This window comes from Schistocerca cancellata, chromosome 1 (assembly GCF_023864275.1).
Source record: "Schistocerca cancellata isolate TAMUIC-IGC-003103 chromosome 1, iqSchCanc2.1, whole genome shotgun sequence".
NCBI lineage: Eukaryota > Metazoa > Arthropoda > Insecta > Orthoptera > Acrididae > Schistocerca > Schistocerca cancellata.
The window spans coordinates 369,420,917-369,441,175 of NC_064626.1; the positions used below are offsets into that span (position 1 = coordinate 369,420,917).

At 44.1% G+C, this 20,259-nt stretch overlaps 1 pseudogene; it reads right to left on the reverse strand.

Moving 5' to 3' along the window:
* Window positions 1–295: 295 nt before the first annotated feature.
* LOC126100810 (5S ribosomal RNA) lies at window positions 296–413 on the reverse strand (annotated as a pseudogene).
* Window positions 414–20,259: the final 19,846 nt, after the last annotated feature.

Below are 20,259 nucleotides of genomic sequence, written 5' to 3' on the forward strand. Positions count from 1 at the left end.
TTCGCTGGATCATGTCTATCTCTTCTATTAATCCAACCTGGTAAGGGTCCCATACTGATGAGCAATACTCAAGAATCGGACGAACAAGCGTTTTGTAAGCTACTTCTTTCGTCGATGAGTCACATTTTCTTAGAATTCTTCCTATGAATCTCAGCCTGGCGCCTGCGGAAAGTAGGGGCGTGGGGTCAGCACACCGCTCTCCCGGTCGTTATGATGGTATTCTTGACCGAAGCCACTACTATTCGGTCGAGTAGCTCCTCAATTGCCATCACGAGGCTGAGTGCACCCCGAAAAACGGCAACAGCGCATGGCGGCCTGGATGGTCACCCATCCAAGTGCCGACCACGCCCGACAGCGCTTAACTTCGGTGATCTCAAGTGAACCGGTGTAGCCACTGCGGCAAGGCCGTTGCCATCTTACTATTAAGGAAACTTAGAATAGTTAGGAATATCGCTTCACAGTTGTGAATACCCCATATCAATATTTTAGCTTCCTGTATGTATTTTAATATGTCATGAAGTCATACTTAAAGTATAAATAAATCTTAATAACGAAAACGTAAGAGTTTCATTTTTTGCTAACATATAGTTATGACTGAACCTGTACACTAATTCATGTTAGCAATAAAGTTTCCTTTGCAAGGAGTGTAGTGGAACCGACATTGAGATCGTTGTCTGAGTACATCACTGTCTGTACTGCTTCACTCTTCTGAACTCTGCATGACGAGCTGCTGTCTTCCTACCTTGCAGGCCGTAGTTTCAACACAAATTCCTAAAACACTCACAGAGCATCCTTGCGCAACTGTGGTAGCAAGACAGATCAGAACCAGTCTCACACATGTTAGAAAGATTGTTAATCAATTAAGTATAATTAAAAAAAACAGAAATTAAATTTTGTCTCTCTTCTTTTGTTTTACGTTTCACTTAAATGCACATAGAACATGCACCTTTATTTAAAAAATCACATACACGCCTCAAGCGACCACTCTATCACATAGCCACACTGTTTGTCGAAAGAACGCCACCTTACTTTAACTTACTGAAGTGATAGGGAAACTTCAAAGTCGATTTTCTCAAGAATTTTTGAGAGTCGCATCGAACTGCTTTGGGAGAGGTATATTTGAGTTCTGAACTTAACGCACCATAAATATAAAAAGTTACAAAAATCGAATTGCCCTATGGTGTCCTTGTCTTCACAGCTAACTAACGTAATAATACGATTAATTAGCATGCACTGCAGGGACATGGGTGACGAATCGTTGGGAACAGAACCTGGTAGGCGAAAGGCGACGAGAGCTGTGAATATTGTCAATCCAGTCTAAGCATAAAAACTGTTTTTGGACCCTTCCTGACCATAGGAGTAATACGCTTGGAAATAAACGAAATAAACTTCATCAGTCTATTGCAGTTTCAAAAGACGTCATACACAAGATTTTCGTTAACATATACTACTGTACTAGCTAGAATTTGCGGAGCAGACGACCCCAAATACGCTGTTGACAATAAGGCCCTACCCTTCCCATAGTTTTCGGCTTTTCATTCCCACAAGACAAGTGTAAGAGGCAATCCAATGGCAATGTGACAGATGGGAAAAAGTATGTAAACTGTTTATTATTTCAAAAGTAGTCACCAAAACTGTTAATACATTTATCCCACTGTGACGCTACACGGTCAAGGCATTCATGGTAAAATGTTTGCGGTTGCCTATGGAACCATGATTGTTCCACGGAGTGCACTTCTTCGTCCGAAGCAAATCGTTGGCCACGAATGTCTTTCTTCAGGGCTCCAAAAATACGGAAATGAGGATGTGTAAGGGGTTAGTAGTGAAACTTGTGGAAATGGTTTCGCTGGGAAAGATCTTACACATGCTCCATACAGCCCTGATCCCTCTCCATGTGATTTCCACATTTTTGAAGCCCTGAAGAATGACATTCGTGGCAGTCGATTTGCTTCGGACGAAGAGGTGCACGCCTAGGTACGATCATGGTTCCATAGGCAACCGCAAACATTTTCCCGTGAAAGCACTGCCCATCTTGTCTCATGGTGGGATAGATGTATTAATAGTTATGGCTATTACTTTTGAAATAATAAACCGTTTACTTACTTGTTTTCCATCTGTCTCGTTTTCATTCACTGCCCCTTGACCATGAGAGCCAGAATACAGATACTTACCTGGCGTCATACCAGCAAAATGCTTTCCACTTGACCTCCTGATAAAAACGAGAAGATAATGATAAATGAATACACTACAGCTGGTCTGTGTTACCTTACCTCTTTTTTTAGAGTTTCATGCTACCAATAATGTCACGTTTGAGTTCACAGGAAAATGGCTCTGAGCACTATGGGACTTAACATCTATGGTCATCAGTCCCCTAGAACATAGAACTACTTAAACCTAACTAACCTAAGCATCACACAACACCCTGAGTTCACAGGACCGCTGGCCGGTGTGGCCGTGCGGTTCTAGCCGCTTCAGTCTGGAACCGCGTGACCGCTACGGTCGCAAGTTCGAATCCTGCCTCGGGCATGGATGTGTGTGATGTCCTTAGGTTAGTTAGGTTTAAGTAGTTCTAAGTTCTAGGGGACTGATGACCACAGATGTTAAGTCCCATAGTGCTCAGAGCCATTTGAGCCATTTTTTTCACAGGACCTTGGCAAAATACACTCCTGGAAATGGAAAAAAGAACACATTGACACCGGTGTGTCAGACCCACCATACTTGCTCCGGACACTGCAAAAGGGCTGTACAAGCAATGATCACACGCACGGCACAGCGGACACACCAGGAACCGCGGTGTTGGCCGTCGAATGGCGCTAGCTGCGCAGCATTTGTGCACCGCCGCCGTCAGTGTCAGCCAGTTTGCCGTGGCATACGGAGCTCCATCGCAGTCTTTAACACTGGTAGCATGCCGCGACAGCGTGGACGTGAACCGTATGTGCAGTTGACGGACTTTGTGCGAGGGCGTATAGTGGGCATGCGGGAGGCCGGGTGGACGTACCGCCGAAATGCTCAACACGTGGGGCGTGAGGTCTCCACAGTACATCGATGTTGTCGCCAGTGGTCGGCGGAAGGTGCACGTGCCCGTCGACCTGGGACCGGACCGCAGCGACGCACGGATGCACGCCAAGACCGTAGGATCCTACGCAGTGTCGTAGGTGACCGCACCGCCACTTCCCAGCAAATTAGGGACACTGTTGCTCCTGGGGTATCGGCGAGGACCATTCGCAACCGTCTCCATGAAGCTGGGCTACGGTCCCGCACACCGTTAGGCCGTCTTCCGCTCACGCCCCAACATCGTGCAGCCCGCCTCCAGTGGTGTCGCGACAGGCGTGAATGGAGGGACGAATGGAGACGTGTCGTCTTCAGCGATGAGAGTCGCTTCTGCCTTGGTGCCAATGATGGTCGTATGCGTGTTTGGCGCCGTGCAGGTGAGCGCCACAATCAGGACTGCATACGACAGAGGCACACAGGGCCAACACCCGGCATCATGGTGTGGGGAGCGATCTCCTACACTGGCCGTACACCACTGGTGATCGTCGAGGGGACACTGAATAGTGCACGGTACATCCAAACCGTCATCGAACCCATCGTTCTACCATTCCTAGACCGGCAAGGGAACTTGCTGTTCCAACAGGACAATGCACGTCCGCATGTATCCCGTGCCACCCAACGTGCTCTAGAAGGTGTAAGTCAACTACCCTGGCCAGCAAGATCTCCGGATCTGTCCCCCATTGAGCATGTTTGGGACTGGATGAAGCGTCGTCTCACGCGGTCTGCACGTCCAGCACGAACGCTGGTCCAACTGAGGCGCCAGGTGGAAATGGCATGGCAAGCCGTTCCACAGGACTACATCCAGCATCTCTAAGATCGTCTCCATGGGAGAATAGCAGCCTGCATTGCTGCGAAAGGTGGATATACACTGTACTAGTGCCGACATTGTGCATGCTCTGTTGCCTGTGTCTATGTGCCTGTGGTTCTGTCAGTGTGATCATGTGATGTATCTGACCCCAGGAATGTGTCAATAAAGTTTCCCCTTCCTGAGACAATGAATTCACGGTGTTCTTATTTCAATTTCCAGGAGTGTACTCTCTGGCGAAATTTAGTTTAATTGTCTACTGATATCACAATTAGTCGGAAGTGATGTTATAAGTTTCACGCACTCCTGATTATTTCTTACTGCTTTGTAATTCTTGTGGTAAACAGTGTATACATGCTGTGTCTTAAGAGGGATGTGATGTCACAGTACTTTATTAGCTACAAAAGCTCATCGGTGAAAAAGCGATAGCCAACTTGATCGTTGCCGATAAAGCGGTCAGTGAGCCGTGCTTCCGGGCAGTGTTCAGATTTGACACCGAAACATTTTCAAAAATAAATTCAGCAAAAAAGAAAGTTACCGTGACAGTCAGCACTGTGTGATAGTGATACACGTTCACAGCACATAAGAAGTCGTAGTTGATACTCAAGTATTGCACAGAATTGTGTGCGCACCATAGCCAGGAGCGCACAATGAATTACACAGATCTGCTTCGCCTGAAATGTCAGAGAGAATCGTGCGCTGTTGTTTCCGGGCAGTTTCTAGCACGCACGCGACAGTTTTCTATGTGGGCGAGAGAGCTCCTACGAATTGACGTCAAAGGCTTTACTTATGAAGCGGTATCGACAGCACGTCTCCTACTGACTGTCGGGCTAGGGTCAAGTTAGGAGTGAAGAAACTGGTCGTATTGTGCGCATGTCAGAGTGGCCGAGCGGTCCTAGGCGCTACAGTCTGGAACCACGCGACCGCTATGGTCGCAGGTTCGAATCCTGCCTCGGGCATGGATGTGTGTAATGTCCTTAGGTTAGTTAGGTGTAAGCAGTTCTAAGTTCTAGGGATCTGATGACCTCAGAAGTTAGGTCCCATAGTGCACAGACCAATTTGAACCATTTTGATGACACCGCCACTAAAGCAGAGTTATTAAACACTGTTTTTCGAAACTTTTTGTGTGCATGTGCAGCAGGAAAATGTATTTAAACGCATTTTGTTACTTTAGCAATGACAATTATTGTAACATATATTGTCGCAACTTAAAAAATAAATAAATAAATAAATAAAACCGCTCCCTGAGGATGATCCTTGAACGAACACGGGAAGGAATGAATATCTGTGTTGGAAAACACACCGAGAACTGCTAACTGAACTTTTTCATTGTGCAACCAATTTACATCTACAGAATCATTACTGGGTCACAAGAGACATCACCTTAATGCGTGCATGTACAGTCTCTCATTATTTCGATGAACACTAACTTGCCAAAGTTTAAGAAAATGTAAGGTCAAATTTGATTGTAAATTTCAGTCTCCGAAATATTTTATGCGAAGAAAATTAAAGGTTGAAAACGTATGTGGTAGATGTCAGACATGATTTCTTTGGTATCTGCGAGACTGGTGAAATTTTCACACATTTTATCTAATGAATTACTTTGCCCTCATGTATTTAAGAATCTGAGATACCAATGAATGGAATGCCAATGTCAGCTTACCGCTATTCCCCTCCCCCCTCCCCACTTTATTTCCTATAATTACAATGTTGTAGACAATCGTTTTCTTTTAGTATGGTCTTACCTAAACAAAGGAAAGAAGAAGAGGGTGTTACCTCCCGACGACAATGAGGTTTTCAGAGGCGGCTTAACTGAACATGTTTCGACTAGTTTAGCAGCTGTTTCCCGAAACCTTCAGTAAATATAGTTTCGGAATTCAGTGTTCTTGTCATGATTTAATGTTACTTTAAGTTATAAGTCCAATAACATTAGCGTCCGTTCCGTCTTCCCTACCACGCGTATGTCTGTCAAATTTCTCTTACATTAATTTCATTGTATCCAGAATTACATGCACTCGCAGATGTTTTACCGGATTTCTCACATTCAAGGTACACTCGTGAAATCGTCCTACGTGAAGATCCCCACTTCATCGCTACCTCGGATATGGTGTGTCCCATCGCTCATACGCCGTGTGTAACACAGACTCACTCAAATCTTGATAACCTACCATTGTAGCAGCGGTAACCGACCTAACAATTGCGCCAGAGACTTGTCATATAGGGGTTGCCGACCGCAGCGCCGTATTCTATCCATTTACATATCTCCTTATTTGATTACGCATGCCTATACCAGTTTCTTTGTCGCTTCAGTGTACTTTTACATATCGAAAAAAGAAAAGTAAAAAATTTGACCTGAAAAGCGTTTAAAGTCGATATCAAGTTTCAATAGGCAGCTGCGTCTAAATGAGCAACAGTTTCTGTAGAAAATCTTTCAAACTTTGATAAACCGACTGAAAATAAACATAGCGTCGTTATGGTAACAAAGCTGCTTATGTGGAAAGAGAGACGATAATAGTTCGTGCCAGTAATGTTTCCACGTAAGTGAAGACTAGTTATCGGTAAATAAGCACGTGCAAAATGAACCAGCAACTCTCAGCGTCCGAAATTAGACACGTGTCCCGAATTAATTAAATGTTGTTTTGAAGCGGAGTGCTTGCTTACATCTAAGTCTGAACTCCATATCGAAAATCGAGAAAAAGTCGAGGCAATAAATTTCAAAAAGTTTCAAAAATATCTTATTTGGGTAGAATGTCGTGATATGCGGGCAAAACATACAGCTAGAACCATAATAATCCGACACAGATGCATAGGGCACAAAAGGACAAAGAGGATGACACTGAAAACGCTGGATCCGGACTCAAAAATAAACGGGCTTTCCTACATCGATATTAGCTACGTTAAGTGCGTTCAGACAGCTCATTCGGATTGTGACGGGCCTGTTAAGTATGAATCTTGACTTCGTTGTTCGTGCCATATAAAATGCATAGCGGTGAATCCTGATCCCATGATACACTTCGCGTATCCAATATCTCGGTGTGGACACAAAACTGTGTTTCAACCGGGATCGGCAAAGTATTTAATTTTTTAAATTTAGTTTCAGCGGACAACACAGTTGATGTCTTCACGAAAGTCATTGTGTCATTGTCCGACGGTGCGTATACATTTCGTTTGCACGTTCCGAGACACACACAAAACAGAGCAAAATACAAAAACAGAGGCTACGTGGTACAAAACGTGAAAACGTGAAGAGTTGGGGACACCTGGAGGAAAAGGCTGATAAAGCTCGAGATGAAATGGCTGCTTTGATGTTGTACAAACGAAAGGTGTCGGTTCTTGATTCTTATACAAAGATGATATGTAGCAAATGAGGTGATTTCTTACTGTAGGATGCATTATAGCATTTTGACGATTTCAAATGTGGACAACACGCGAATTAACCGCGAAACAAAGTTGAACATTTTACACGAGGTACAACACTTATTCAAGTTTACTTAGAAAATACTACATCGGGTAAACGGCGACCATGCGCGGTTTCACAATACTCGAGGCGTTTCACCCAGTTTTTAAACACATATTTCGTAACTCTTGGAGGAATGATGGTTGTTTCATCCTGAATTCGATTTTTTAACTGTTGAAAGCTTATCGGCCAATCGGAGTACACCTTCGCCTTCCAATAACCCCACAGGTGGAAGTCTGGCACGGTTAAATCAGGCGAGCGAGTCGGCCGTTCGACACTAGCGCATCTCGAAATTATGCAGTTACCAAACGCATCACGGAGAACTTGAAAGGGCTTGTTGTATTTTTGACACGTCGCGTCGTCTTATTGGAACCAAGTTTTCGTAATGAACGACGACGGCTTGCCTGTAAGCTGCTATACACCCGTTCGATGTTCTCGGGAGTTCGGACGGTTTTCCGAGGTGCGCTTGATTTTCGATTCCATGCTCCGGCAGCTGCAAGGAAGTTTCTTACCCAATTCAATATTGTCATACGAGCAGGAATTGGATATCGTGGCTGAATCTTGAAATGCTTACGAAAGGCACGTTGAAATCGCTCCGCAGATTCGCCGTAGCGGAAATACTGTACACCGAAACGCCAAAGAAACTGGTTTAGGCACGGGTATTCAAATACAGACATGTAAACTGTCAGAATACAATGCTGCGTTCGGCAACGCCTATATAAGACAACAAGTGTCTGGCGCAGTTGTTAGATCCGTTACTGCTCCTGCCATGGCAGGTTATCAAGATTTAAGTGAGTTTAAACGTGATGTTATAGACGGCGCACGAGCGATGGGACACAGCATATCCGAGGTAGCGATAAAGTGGGGATCTTCCCGTAGGACCATTTCACGAGTGTGCCACCAAACTCTGCAGACTTGAACATTATTGAGCACGTCTGGGATGCCTTGCAACGTGCTGTTCAGAAGAGATCTTCACCCCTTCGTACTCTTACGGCTTTATAGACAGCCCTGAAGGATTCATGGTGTCAATACCCTCCAGCACTTCTTCAGACATTAATCGAGTCCATGCCGTGTCGTGCTGCGGAAGTTCTGCGTGCTCGCGGGGGCCCTACACGATATTAAGCAGGTGTAGCAGTTTCTTTGGCTCTTCGGTGGAGAACTCCACCGCGAACACCGGTGGTGTTTCGACCAGTACGACATGATTACTGATCTGTACGTGGAGAGAGGCTGCGGCACCGTCGCTGTACCTTGTTTCTAGCGCACATTATTCAAACTTGAAATTGTCCAAACGTTGTGAAACATCCTGTATTTGTTGCTGTGGTGAAAGATGTAGATCTGTGGTCGCCAAACTTTTCTGCTAAAGAGCCAGTACTGACATTTTGGGATGGCACCTAAGGCCGCATATATAACGATTTTATTGTTAACTGGTAAACAAAATAAATTATTACTTTATGGAACCCTAATAAGCTAGCTATGGTAAAGGAGCGATAAGTTAGCCGCCGGCTCCCATGTCGACACCATTCGGAACACTTCGTGTCGACTGTTGTCCGTTTCAAATTGCTGCCACACTTAGCGACCCCAAAGTTGTCTGTGTGAGTGGTCAATTAATTGATTAATAACGGTAATTGTGTTATGTAGTATGAGATACTGTCGCAATATTTTACTGAATGTTTCCAATGTCATTCTTATTCTATCATTGCGTTGGTTACAACAGTCTCAATTGAGTTTGTTACTCGTTGCTAAAAATATTGATATATCGCAACAACAATCAAGTCCAGATCCGAAAGCAGAGTCATCAGAGGAGCATATTAATGACTGACACGAACGTACAGCTAGAACAGCACATACTTCGTGGGCGGAGAGTGATGTTATTTATACAAAAATCGAATACGAGGTCTAAACAGAGAATTCCGGAACTCTGTCGACAAAATTTTTCTATGCTAACCTTTTACATATTGTACTTGGTCTCCTTCGAAGTACTCTCCTCCACAATTGATACACTGCTCCCAACGCCTTTTGCAATTCCGGAAGCAGTCTTGTTTCACCTCTTGCTGGATCGCGCGAAGCGAGGTCTGCGAATTTTCTTTTGTCATCTATCGTTGCAAATCTTCGTCCTTTCAATGGGGTTTTCAACTTTGGAAATAAAAAAAAAGTCCACAGGGGCCAGGTCTAGAGAGTACAGAGGATGTGGCAGTTTTCTGTGCAATGGTCAAGCACCAACAGGGATGAATGTGTGGATGCGTTTCGTGATAAAAAAGCCGTGAATTGTCTGGGCACACTTCAGGCCGTTTCCTTCTCACATTTTTTTGCCGGCGTCACAACACATCCCGATAGTACCATGGATTAAACGGTTGCCCCTGTGGCTCGAATTCATGAAAATAATCCTTCAAAGTCAAAGAAAACTATCAGCATGGCTTTGACATTTGTCCTGGCCTGACGAGCTTTCTTTTTTGTCTTGGAGAACCCTTCGTGACCCATTGTGAAATCTGAACGTTGGTCTCAACATCATAAGCGTAGACCCATTGTGACAAAGCAAGCTGGGATCTTTTTACTTCCTCTCTTGTTTTGCCATCTGCCTCCTTAAGTTCATTGTATTTTCATTTCTGCCTAATTACCATTTAACATACATTAGTATAACATGCATTTTCATAAAAGAGAAAGGTTGGCCCTCAGTCTTGAGAAACATAGCACCAGATCTCTATGTAATTAATTTCCTAATTTATTTTGACCATTCTTAGTTAATATCTTTTGTTATAGGGTGAAATCAGTGAATATTTCTTAACTTAAATGCTATTGTTGACTTACAAACGAATATAAATTCTGTACTAATTACGAACATTTGGAAGAAGAACTACTAGGATTCTTAAAGTATTTACTTTGTTCTAAAAAATGGTTCAAATGGCTCTGAGCACTATGGGACTCAACTGCTGTGGTCATCAGTCCCCTAGAACTTACAACTACTTAAACCTAACTAACCTAAGGACATCACACACATCCATGCCCGAGGCAGGATTCGAACCTGCGACCGTAGCAGCAGCGCGGCTCCGGACTGGAGCGCCTAGAACCGCACGGCCACCGCGGCCGGCTACTTTGTTCTATTCGAAAACATATTAGCATAGCCAGCCCGTAATTAATTCCAAAATAATTACCAGCTTTGTCAAAAGTATTGTTTGTATTACTGTATCTGTTAATTCCATTATTGAAGCAAATAATTCAGCCTAATCTTTGTGGTAGAAGAAACTGTTTAAAAGGAGGATTTTTTTTATATATTCAGTTAATTGAATGAGTTATGTTTTAATTGTAATTTCTGTAACTTGAACATCGAACAATGTGTAATTTCAGTGCCTATTATTGTGAGCATATAAAAAGGCCCGATTTTCTGTCCGCAGACAGTTAGTCCACGGCCGATTTTCAGATTGGAAGTCTGTATCAATTAGAACAATGCATCAACTGAACAGTGGAATTAGTGTAACATAAATAGGCCGTATGTTAAAACAATGACAGTGTCTGTTCAATTTATTTGAGAAATAGTTAACTGTGTGGTTAGGTATTTACTGCTCATAGAGGTTCAAGCAAACCTTTGTAGCAGTAAGCTGTTCTTTGCCTACAAGCTATTAATGAGGTTTATCATTTACCAATAGTGAACTAGCCATATAAGTGTGTAATTTTGGGGGGGTGGGGGGGGGGGTTCGAACAGCGAAAGTAAAGAGTTGTGAAACGTATCTGTGCAACTGTCGGCTACGGCTACGTCATTTACAGTAGTCAGTGTTGGGTAACAATGCAGTACGTCGACACCGACGACTATCAACGAAGACATAAAGCAGGCGAACGTCACACCATGTCTTATGACCTGTTACGATTCTCTTAAGGAACATCTCATTCTCATTTGAACGACCCAAAAGCTCTTCAGAGATTGCGAGGCGAAGGTCTCTCTGGTCTTGACTCATGAGCCGTGGGGCGAACTTGATGGCAAGACGATGCATTCCAAGATGCTGTGTCAGGATATCGTGACTTGATTCAGCTGAAGTGATAACATTCTTCTGCAATGTATCGGATATTCAGTCTTCGATTGGCACGCACCATTTCGTTGACATTCCTGACATGAACATCGTCGGTGGACGTCGAAGGGCATTCAGAACTGCGGTCGTCTTTAACTTCCTCCGCCGGCCGTTGTGGCCGAGCGGTTCTAGGCGCTTCAGTCCGGAACCACGCGGCTGCTACTGTCGCAGGTTCGAATCCGGCCTCGGGCATGGATGTGTGTGATGTCCTTAGGTTAGTTACGTTAAAGTAGTTCTAAGTCTAGGGGACTGATGACCTCAGATGTTAAATTCCATGGTGCTTAGAGCCATTTGAACCATTTTTAACTTCCTTCCGGCCAATTTTAAACGGTTTTAACCATTCGTAACTCCGAGTAGGCTTAAGCACTCATCACCGTAGGCTTTCTGCACCATTTGGTGTGTCTCTGCAAAGGTTTTCTTGAGTTTCACGCAAAATTGAATCCAGACGCGTTTACCACCTCGAAATGCGCAAACAGTGAGACACAACGCTCTACTCAATACAGCACTGAACAATAACTAACAGACATAGAACACTGAAACTTGCAGCAGTTACACATTAAACACAGGCGTCTGCAGGGATGCTGACCGCATTTTGCTCCAACACACCATTGACGCGAAATTACGAATGTTCCGCAGTTTTTTGAGCAGACCTCGTATTCAGGACATAAACATCACGAACGTGGGATGCATCAAATACCTTCCAAAAATTATAAACACTAAACAACAGTTCACAACAGACAGTCGGATTTGAGCTGCCGAGTATCAGCACACAGCGCACTTCATACACCATAGTCCCCATAGTCCGCAACTGAAGATGATCGTCTTTCCGTTTAAAATTTATACGACAGCAGCTAATCGGTACCAGTAGCGCACACCCGTGATTTGTCAGTACTGGAAGACAAACGATGTAACATTCCCCCTGTCACATCCTCCATCCTCGCTATGACCGCGCTACTGACCATCTTGCCTCTGAGGTATATTCATTTAACTGACGGCCAAGTTGACCAATGTCAATTAAAATTAAGCACATCTTAAAACATGCCTGTGTCTTTGCATTTGTTTGTTACTGAGAAGGAAAACAACACTCCTTACAAACTCTTAGCGTTAATTTAAGTTTTTGAGTTCCGCTATTAGTTTCAAGGTGCATATCGTTATAAAATACGGCTAACAACCGAGGAGCGCACGAATAGTTGATTCAGGCCGCTTGCGGCACGTAGGCCACAGTTGGACGACTGACTACTGCTGTAGATGAAGGCCGGCACTGGGCGATATTAAGCGTGACATGGCGAAGCCCTGCCTCTTCAGGAGCGATTTAACAGATGGCCTTTGTCTGGCTTCTATGGAAGTACTCAGCACGAACAGCAGCTGCTTGCGTGACAAAAATGGACTACGTTTTATGTATGCTCCCAATCTGATATTTTAATATGCGTTTGCTCTCTACAAACTGTGATCACGACAATATAAAACACGACTGAGATAAAACTACAGCGTTCATATACAGAGTGTTTCTGTAAGAGCGTGCCAAAATTTAACAGAACATTGACGGTGCTCCACTGAACAATTTGAGGTAGCTGCCTGGAATCGGAGAAGCCAGCCCAAGGAGTCAATAGAAATAAAATCACGTTACTGTGTATCTCTTTATTTACAATAGTTACATTAAATGCAAATGCCACCATTGACACAATAAACGTACCATTTGTACTGTATCTTACAAAAAGTGCTGAAACTGATGGCCATCGACGTCAATGCGAACATGACATCGGCGAACAAGATTCTGACGCACCCTGACAAATATCACTGGTATGGTCCTCATGGTGCCAGGACCCTCCTTTCTTCTTTGCAATGAACCAGTCTCCTATGTTCGTCGATCGAGAGAAATAAACGCTCATCGTGGCGGATGATGCCTGTTATGAAACCGTCCCCTGCACAGCCTTTCAGGAGCAAGAGCATTGTCACGTACTTTATTAGCACTGAGTACTGAATGGGTCTGTTGTTGATTCATAGCACTTTCTGTCGTGCGACAATGTAAATACGATACTACAGAGCCACTTCATGGACACGTACAGCAAACAAAACCTGCATCATGACTTCCTAGTTATAAGGCTCGCCCTCCTTGTTTCCTTGCAGGAAATAAAAGAATGTACATGTAAATAAAAAGCACTGTACATGTAAATGGGTACTCACGTTAATTTTAAATAAGCTGGTTGGTTGGTTGATATGAGAGGAGGGGACCAAACAGCGAGGTCATCGGTCCCAAATAAGCTGGAAAACAGTAATACTAGCCGAAATGGTAGACAGGTTTACTTCCATGTCTCCTTATGCTGGATTCTTTGACCCCAGATTCCCTACCTCAAATTGTTCAGTGGAACATTCTCTATCCCCTGTTACATTTTTGCACGCTCTTACGGAAACTTCCGGTATACATACGAGATGGAAAAACGTCGAAAAACTACGCTATTAGAAAGAAATTTTCACGATTTGGTAGTACGCAAGGTCGTGCGTGTCCAGGCATTTGTTACCAAGATGTTTTCACTTGCTGTGTAAATTACGGCTAAGTATAATGCGTTACTCGAAGGATAACGCTGCATTTTGGAAATCATCAACCTAATTCAAGGTCTGGGGGTCTGTTTTAATTACCCTGTGGTACTCCTTTTCTGATAGCAAAGTGATATATTTTAAGGTGTTAGCTTTCGGCTGCCGAAGTAGATATTTCTTCCACGATTGTCGATGAAGAGAAGATTTCGCTCCCCCTCAAGACTTCGATCTCCTATCTTCTGTTACCTTTAGATTGATTGGCAACGCAACGGAAGTCGCTTGCAGATGTACCTTTAGGTATGATTTTATTCTTTTTTATCGTTATACACGACGTTATACACGTCGATTCTTTGTATCTCTTTTTATCTATTGACAGTCTGAAGCTGACTTCTTACTGGTCGAAACTGGTAACGGTGCTGTGAAACGCTCATGTGGTTGTGTAGCATATATTCTATATATATAAATGTATTTGTTATGTATGTATGTATGTATCTTTATGTGTGTATCTGTGTATGTATTTATGTTTGTTCTGTATCACCTACTGTCTGGAAATCAGTGTGGGGGTACGAACCACTTACCTATGAAACGGATCGGGATTTTTTGGAGAGGGGAGGGGGAGGAAAGCAGAGTAGCCCACGAAGCACGAATACTCAAACTTTAGTCGTCCAGTATTTGAGAATGAGAGAACTTAAGGCTTGCAACAAATTTAAGTTCAAACCTTTAGCGAAACTTTTCTTCGCTGACGATCCTCACAAAACTATGAAAGGTAAAAAGTTTATCGTTCACTACATTTTCGCTGTTCATGCAGTAAAACTGCCGCATGAAGCACGACGTATTAATTTATTATTTCTTTGCTATTAACGGTATTCGCGACACATTTTGCAGACAGTATTCACATGTACCTCTTGATGTACCAGAGAAATTATCACTGGTCAACAATGAAAAGTACTGAAGAATGGAAATGGGTGTTTCTTATGTAACCAAGCAGGAATACGTTATTTTTCGAGCACTCTGTTTTAAAAATACTTCATTACATGAGAATGGTTATAAAAAGCAGATAGGCAGATTTGTTAAGAAATGCAATCTATCAAGGCCGCCCTTATGATGCGACTACTGGGAGTTTTCTTATAATTAATCTTTTACAACAAGGCAACAGTGCATGTGACTCTTCGTCACTGCTCCTGAACACCGTGTTCTTACCACTCATGAGGAAATGCTTCCTTTGTTTGGCTGTGCACTCACGAATGTGAGCAACGCGATCTAAATATACCTTGTGCTGACTGTTTCGTTTTGTTTTAGTGGTGCATTTGTGTTAGCTTTTTTACAATGTCACTAGCATGTTTAAATCACCCAAATAACTTTTGCTAAATCTGTAGGGAATACGCTGTTAAATAATACAGAAGGCATGTGACGTTTGTATTGAAGAAATTGTATGACCTTTATTTTGAGTGCAAGTTAGGTGATCAGGACCTAATATGGGCCCACACATTGTCTGTGTGAACTGTTCGTCTCGTCTTAATGGTTGGGCGAAGAAAACAGGTAAAGTTGCAATGCCTTCTGTTATTCCGATGACATGGAGGGAACCGACCACTCACGTAGATGATTAATGTTTCCGCGTGGTTAAAACAACAGGGATGAAGGACAAGGATAGAAAGACGATCATGTATCCCTCCATCACGTCAGCTGTTCGGCCTGTAGTTGCTCCAGACATATGCTCACTGTAAGTTGAAACCCAGATCGAATCTAATACAGATGCGGATAATGCAAGCTCTGATTCGATTACGAAAAAATGACGCCACCTCCCCTGACACAGAATGATTTGAATGACCTTGTTAGGTACCTGAACTTTTGGGTCTGAAACGGTGGAATTTACTACACAAAGATGCTAGGTTTTTTACTTTCGATATCGTCAGGGTGCCCTCGCGCCCTTCTTTGATATAGAAGACACACTCTGTTACTGCAATGACGTGAATGATCTGTTAAATACTACGGGATTGAAACATATATCAGCGGAACGGCGACTATTTGTTGATGACTCTAAAACTAGCCTCAAATAGCAATGTATATCCTCATGTTCCCGTAGCTTATATCACTATTTTGAAGGGAACATACAACGGTATGGAGCTTTCGTTGAATAAAATTCAATATAACAACCTCAAGTGGCAAATCTACGCTGATTCAAAGTAATTGAGATACTTATACGTTTACAATCTGAATGGCCAATGAGTGCTGTTTTCTTTGCGAAGGGGATAGCCGTGATCAGAGGAGTCATTACGAAAGACGGATTTGGCCTGCCTGTACACAAACGAAGCTTCGTTGGAAGAAAGTAGCAAACGTACCATTGGTGAATTTGAAAGATATTTTGTTACACCACTTCACATAAAACTTAGCCTTATAAAGTCGTTCGTTGTTGCAATGTACAAACGTGGACCTCGTTTTATGTACTTACGTCAGAAATTCCCTGCGTTGAGTGATTCCATGGTGAAAGCAGCTGTGCTTGTTGGCCCTCATATCAGACAAGTTATTCATGATGCTGATTTTGTCACAGATTTGAGCCCTCTTTAACTGGACTGCCGGAATTCTTTAAAAAAACTGTCCTATGATTTATTTGAAAACAAGAGAGCCGACAACAGCGATGTGTTAGTCGACGAACTACTACAGCCTTAACCGTAATCTCGGTTGTAACATGTCGTTAAAACTGCACTTTCTTCACTCACACGTGGATTCTTTTACTGCTGGTGCTCTTGGACAAGTCTCCGATGAACATGGGGAAAGATATCATCAGACCATATCTACATTGGAGCAACGCTGTCTGGGGCAAGGTAACAATAAGTACGATGCCTGACTACTGTTGGACACTACTGCAGCATAGTAGTGCCACACATACGAGTCGCTGCAAACGTCCAAAAATAATTTAGGTACGTATGAAAACATATTTCATTAGCAGTTTATGCTCCTTGTGTTGATAAATTAGCATCTACAGACGATATCATGTTGTTTAAGCAACACAAAAACCGAATACGATCAGACAGTGACTAGTACAATTCACACAAAAACTGTGGGTTCTGTGGAGAGACCAATGCCAGATTAATGTTCAGCAGTTCGAAATACACAACCTATTTTGGTGCTCGAAAATTTCACAAAGTTGAATCTCATACACCAGTGTTATATCATTGTATGATACATAGTTCAGGAGTAATGACGTCCAAACACTGAGATGTGCGAAATACTGCTTCATTGTGCATGACGTTTTAATTTATTAGTTTTTTACTTCCAACTCTGTTCGCAACACATTTCACAGATAGTAGCCACATATACCACTGGATGTGCCTGTAAAACTATTATGTTATACAGCATATAGTTCAAGACATGCGACTTCATAAACATTGAGCTGCGTGATAATGAAAGTGCATGTCGAAATTCACCAGAGATGTAAGTTCAAAAATGGTTCAAATGGCTCTGAGCACTATGGGACTCAACTGCTGTGGTCATAAGTCCCCTAGAACTTAGAACTACTTAAACCTAACTAACCTAAGGACAGCACACAACACCCAGCCATCACGAGGCAGAGAAAATCCCTGACCCCACCGGGAATCGAACCCGGGAACCCGGGCGTGGGAAGCGAGAACGCTACCGCACGACCACGAGATGCGGGCAGAGATGTAAGTGAAATTAGTGTACAAAAACATGTTAATTATATTAAATATATGTGAAATATATTTGGTATGTGCTTATGTGAGCACAACCCTGGATGAAAAGCTCATCCTAAACCCCTCCAACAATTACAACAAAGTTGGTGCGCATATTAGTAACAGTATAGAAAGAAATGCTGTGGGTTTAAGAAGCATCAGCCTCCTATTGAGGTGAGTGTGATAACATGGAGAGAGAGAAGGGGGCAGGAGAAGATGGACAGAGAGCGAGGGTGAAGGAAGGAGGGCACATATGGGAAGGGGGAGCTGCGCAGACAGAGCTAAGGGGGAACTGTACAGAGAGAGGGGAGAGGAGGAAATGGAAAGAGAAAGGAAAGAGGATAAGATGTGCTGATGCAGGAGGAGGAAGAGAGAGGCCGAAAGGTGGCGACCCTCTGCTCTGCAGAGGCATTGCAGCCGTCTCTGGTATGTAGCGAGCCATCAGAACGAGTAATTGCAGGTATCACAGGGCATCACAAGCGAGAATGATAGATGTGGCCAGGGCGGCAGGAAAGCGTTTGGGCTTCGATAAAAGCATGATTACTTTTCTTGTTAGCGCAGGCAGTGGCATCTTGCCATTAAATTGGCCCATGAGTGCCAGCAGTCTGCATTCTGAGGTGTATTGTTCACCTCAGGTATGTCACCATCAGATGGGTGCCAGACTTTAGTGGTTTGTTCTAGGAAGGAGTTCATTGTCCGCCACAGGTGTGGAATGGATGTGCGTTTCTCTGGCGCCAAGCATAGTGGGGGAGAGCATAAGTTTTCGCGGCAAACTTTCTCATTGGAGAAATACCGCTATGCAGTGTTTAGGCGGAAGTTCTGGCATGGGTGTTATAAGTAAGCCATTGGCGCAATTTGCATTGGCAGCTTGGACATTGGTGGGGACAATTTTTGGCGACAACAAATGGATTTGGTATCGAGGAGGGAAGAGAGGAGATATTTTCGTTGCATTTGGTGTATCTCCACCATGGAGGATGGTCTGGTAACTTCACTCAAGGTACACTGTATGCAGTAACTTCACCCAAGGTACACTGTACGCTCACCAAATTGGCAGAGAACCACCACAGAAGACAGTCTTGGTTTCTTCGAACAACAGTCGTGATTTTCTCCACATGTGGCTGTGAGGGTATGCTGACTGCTTCCTTTGCAATTGTGCACCCATGACCAGTCTCCACATCGCCTGTTGGGCAGTACTGTAGTGACCACATCAGCAACACAGGCTGAAACGTCCCCTTAGAAAATTTATTAATTACTGTGCTGGTAAACCTCTTACGTTATTTGATTTTCAAACAGCTGAGCAAAACTGAACATATTCAGACATTACACTCTTTACTTATTCTGATCAACACTAAAATGACACACAATGTTTTTAGCGCAACGCAATCTGACTTTCAATAAACCCTACAAAAGAATGGCCATGACTAACATTAACCTATACCTTTCACAAATCACTTACCTTACAAAAATCTTCGTTACTCAAACTACTGCAATACAGTGAGCGCCACTACTGCCAGATAAATAAAAAATTCTAACTACTGAAGGCACTAACTACTGATAGGCACAGTTAGCAAATGGAAGATTTTGATAGAGAACAAACAATGTATTTACTTTAATAGTGTTCAAAAGTCATTATACACTCCTGGAAATGGAAAAAGAACACATTGACACCGGTGTGTCAGACCCACCATACTTGCTCCGGACACTGCGAGAGGGCTGTACAAGCAATGATCACACGCACGGCACAGCGGACACACCAGGAACCGCGGTGTTGGCCGTCGAATGGCGCTATCTGCGCAGCATTTGTGCACCGCCGCCGTCAGTGTCAGCCAGTTTGCCGTGGCATACGGAGCTCCATCGCAGTCTTTAACACTGGTAGCATGCCGCGAAGGCGTGGACGTGAACCGTATGTGCAGTTGACGGACTTTGAGCGAGGGCGTATAGTGGGCATGCGGGAGGCCGGGTGGACGTACCGCCGAATTGCTCAACACGTGGGGCGTGAGGTCTCCACAGTACATCGATGTTGTCGCCAGTGGCCGGCGGAAGGTGCACGTGCCCGTCGACCTGGGACCGGACCGCAGCGACGCAGGGATGCACGCCAAGACCGTAGGATCCTACGCAGTGCCGTAGGGGACCGCACCGCCACTTCCCAGCAAATTAGGGACACTGTTGCTCCTGGGGTATCGGCGAGGACCATTGGCAACCGTCTCCATGAAGCTGGGCTACGGTCCCGCACACCGTTAGGCCGTCTTCCGCTCACGCCCCAACATCGTGCAGCCCGCCTCCAGTGGTGTCGCGACAGGCGTGAATGGAGGGACGAATGGAGACGTGTCGTCTTCAGCGATGAGAGTCGCTTCTGCTTGGTGCCAATGATGGTCGTATGCGTGTTTGGCGGCGTGCAGGTGAGCGCCAGAATCAGGACTGCATACGACCGAGGCACACAGGGCCAACACCCGGCACCATGGTGTGGGGAGCGATCTCCTACACTGGCCGTGCACCACTGGTGATCGTCGAGGGGACACTGAATAGTGCACGGTACATCCAAACCGTCATCGAACCCATCGTTCTACCATTCCTAGACCGGCAAGGGAACTTGCTGTTCCAACAGGACAATGCACGTCCGCATGTATCCCGTGCCACCCAACGTGCTCTAGAAGGTGTAAGTCA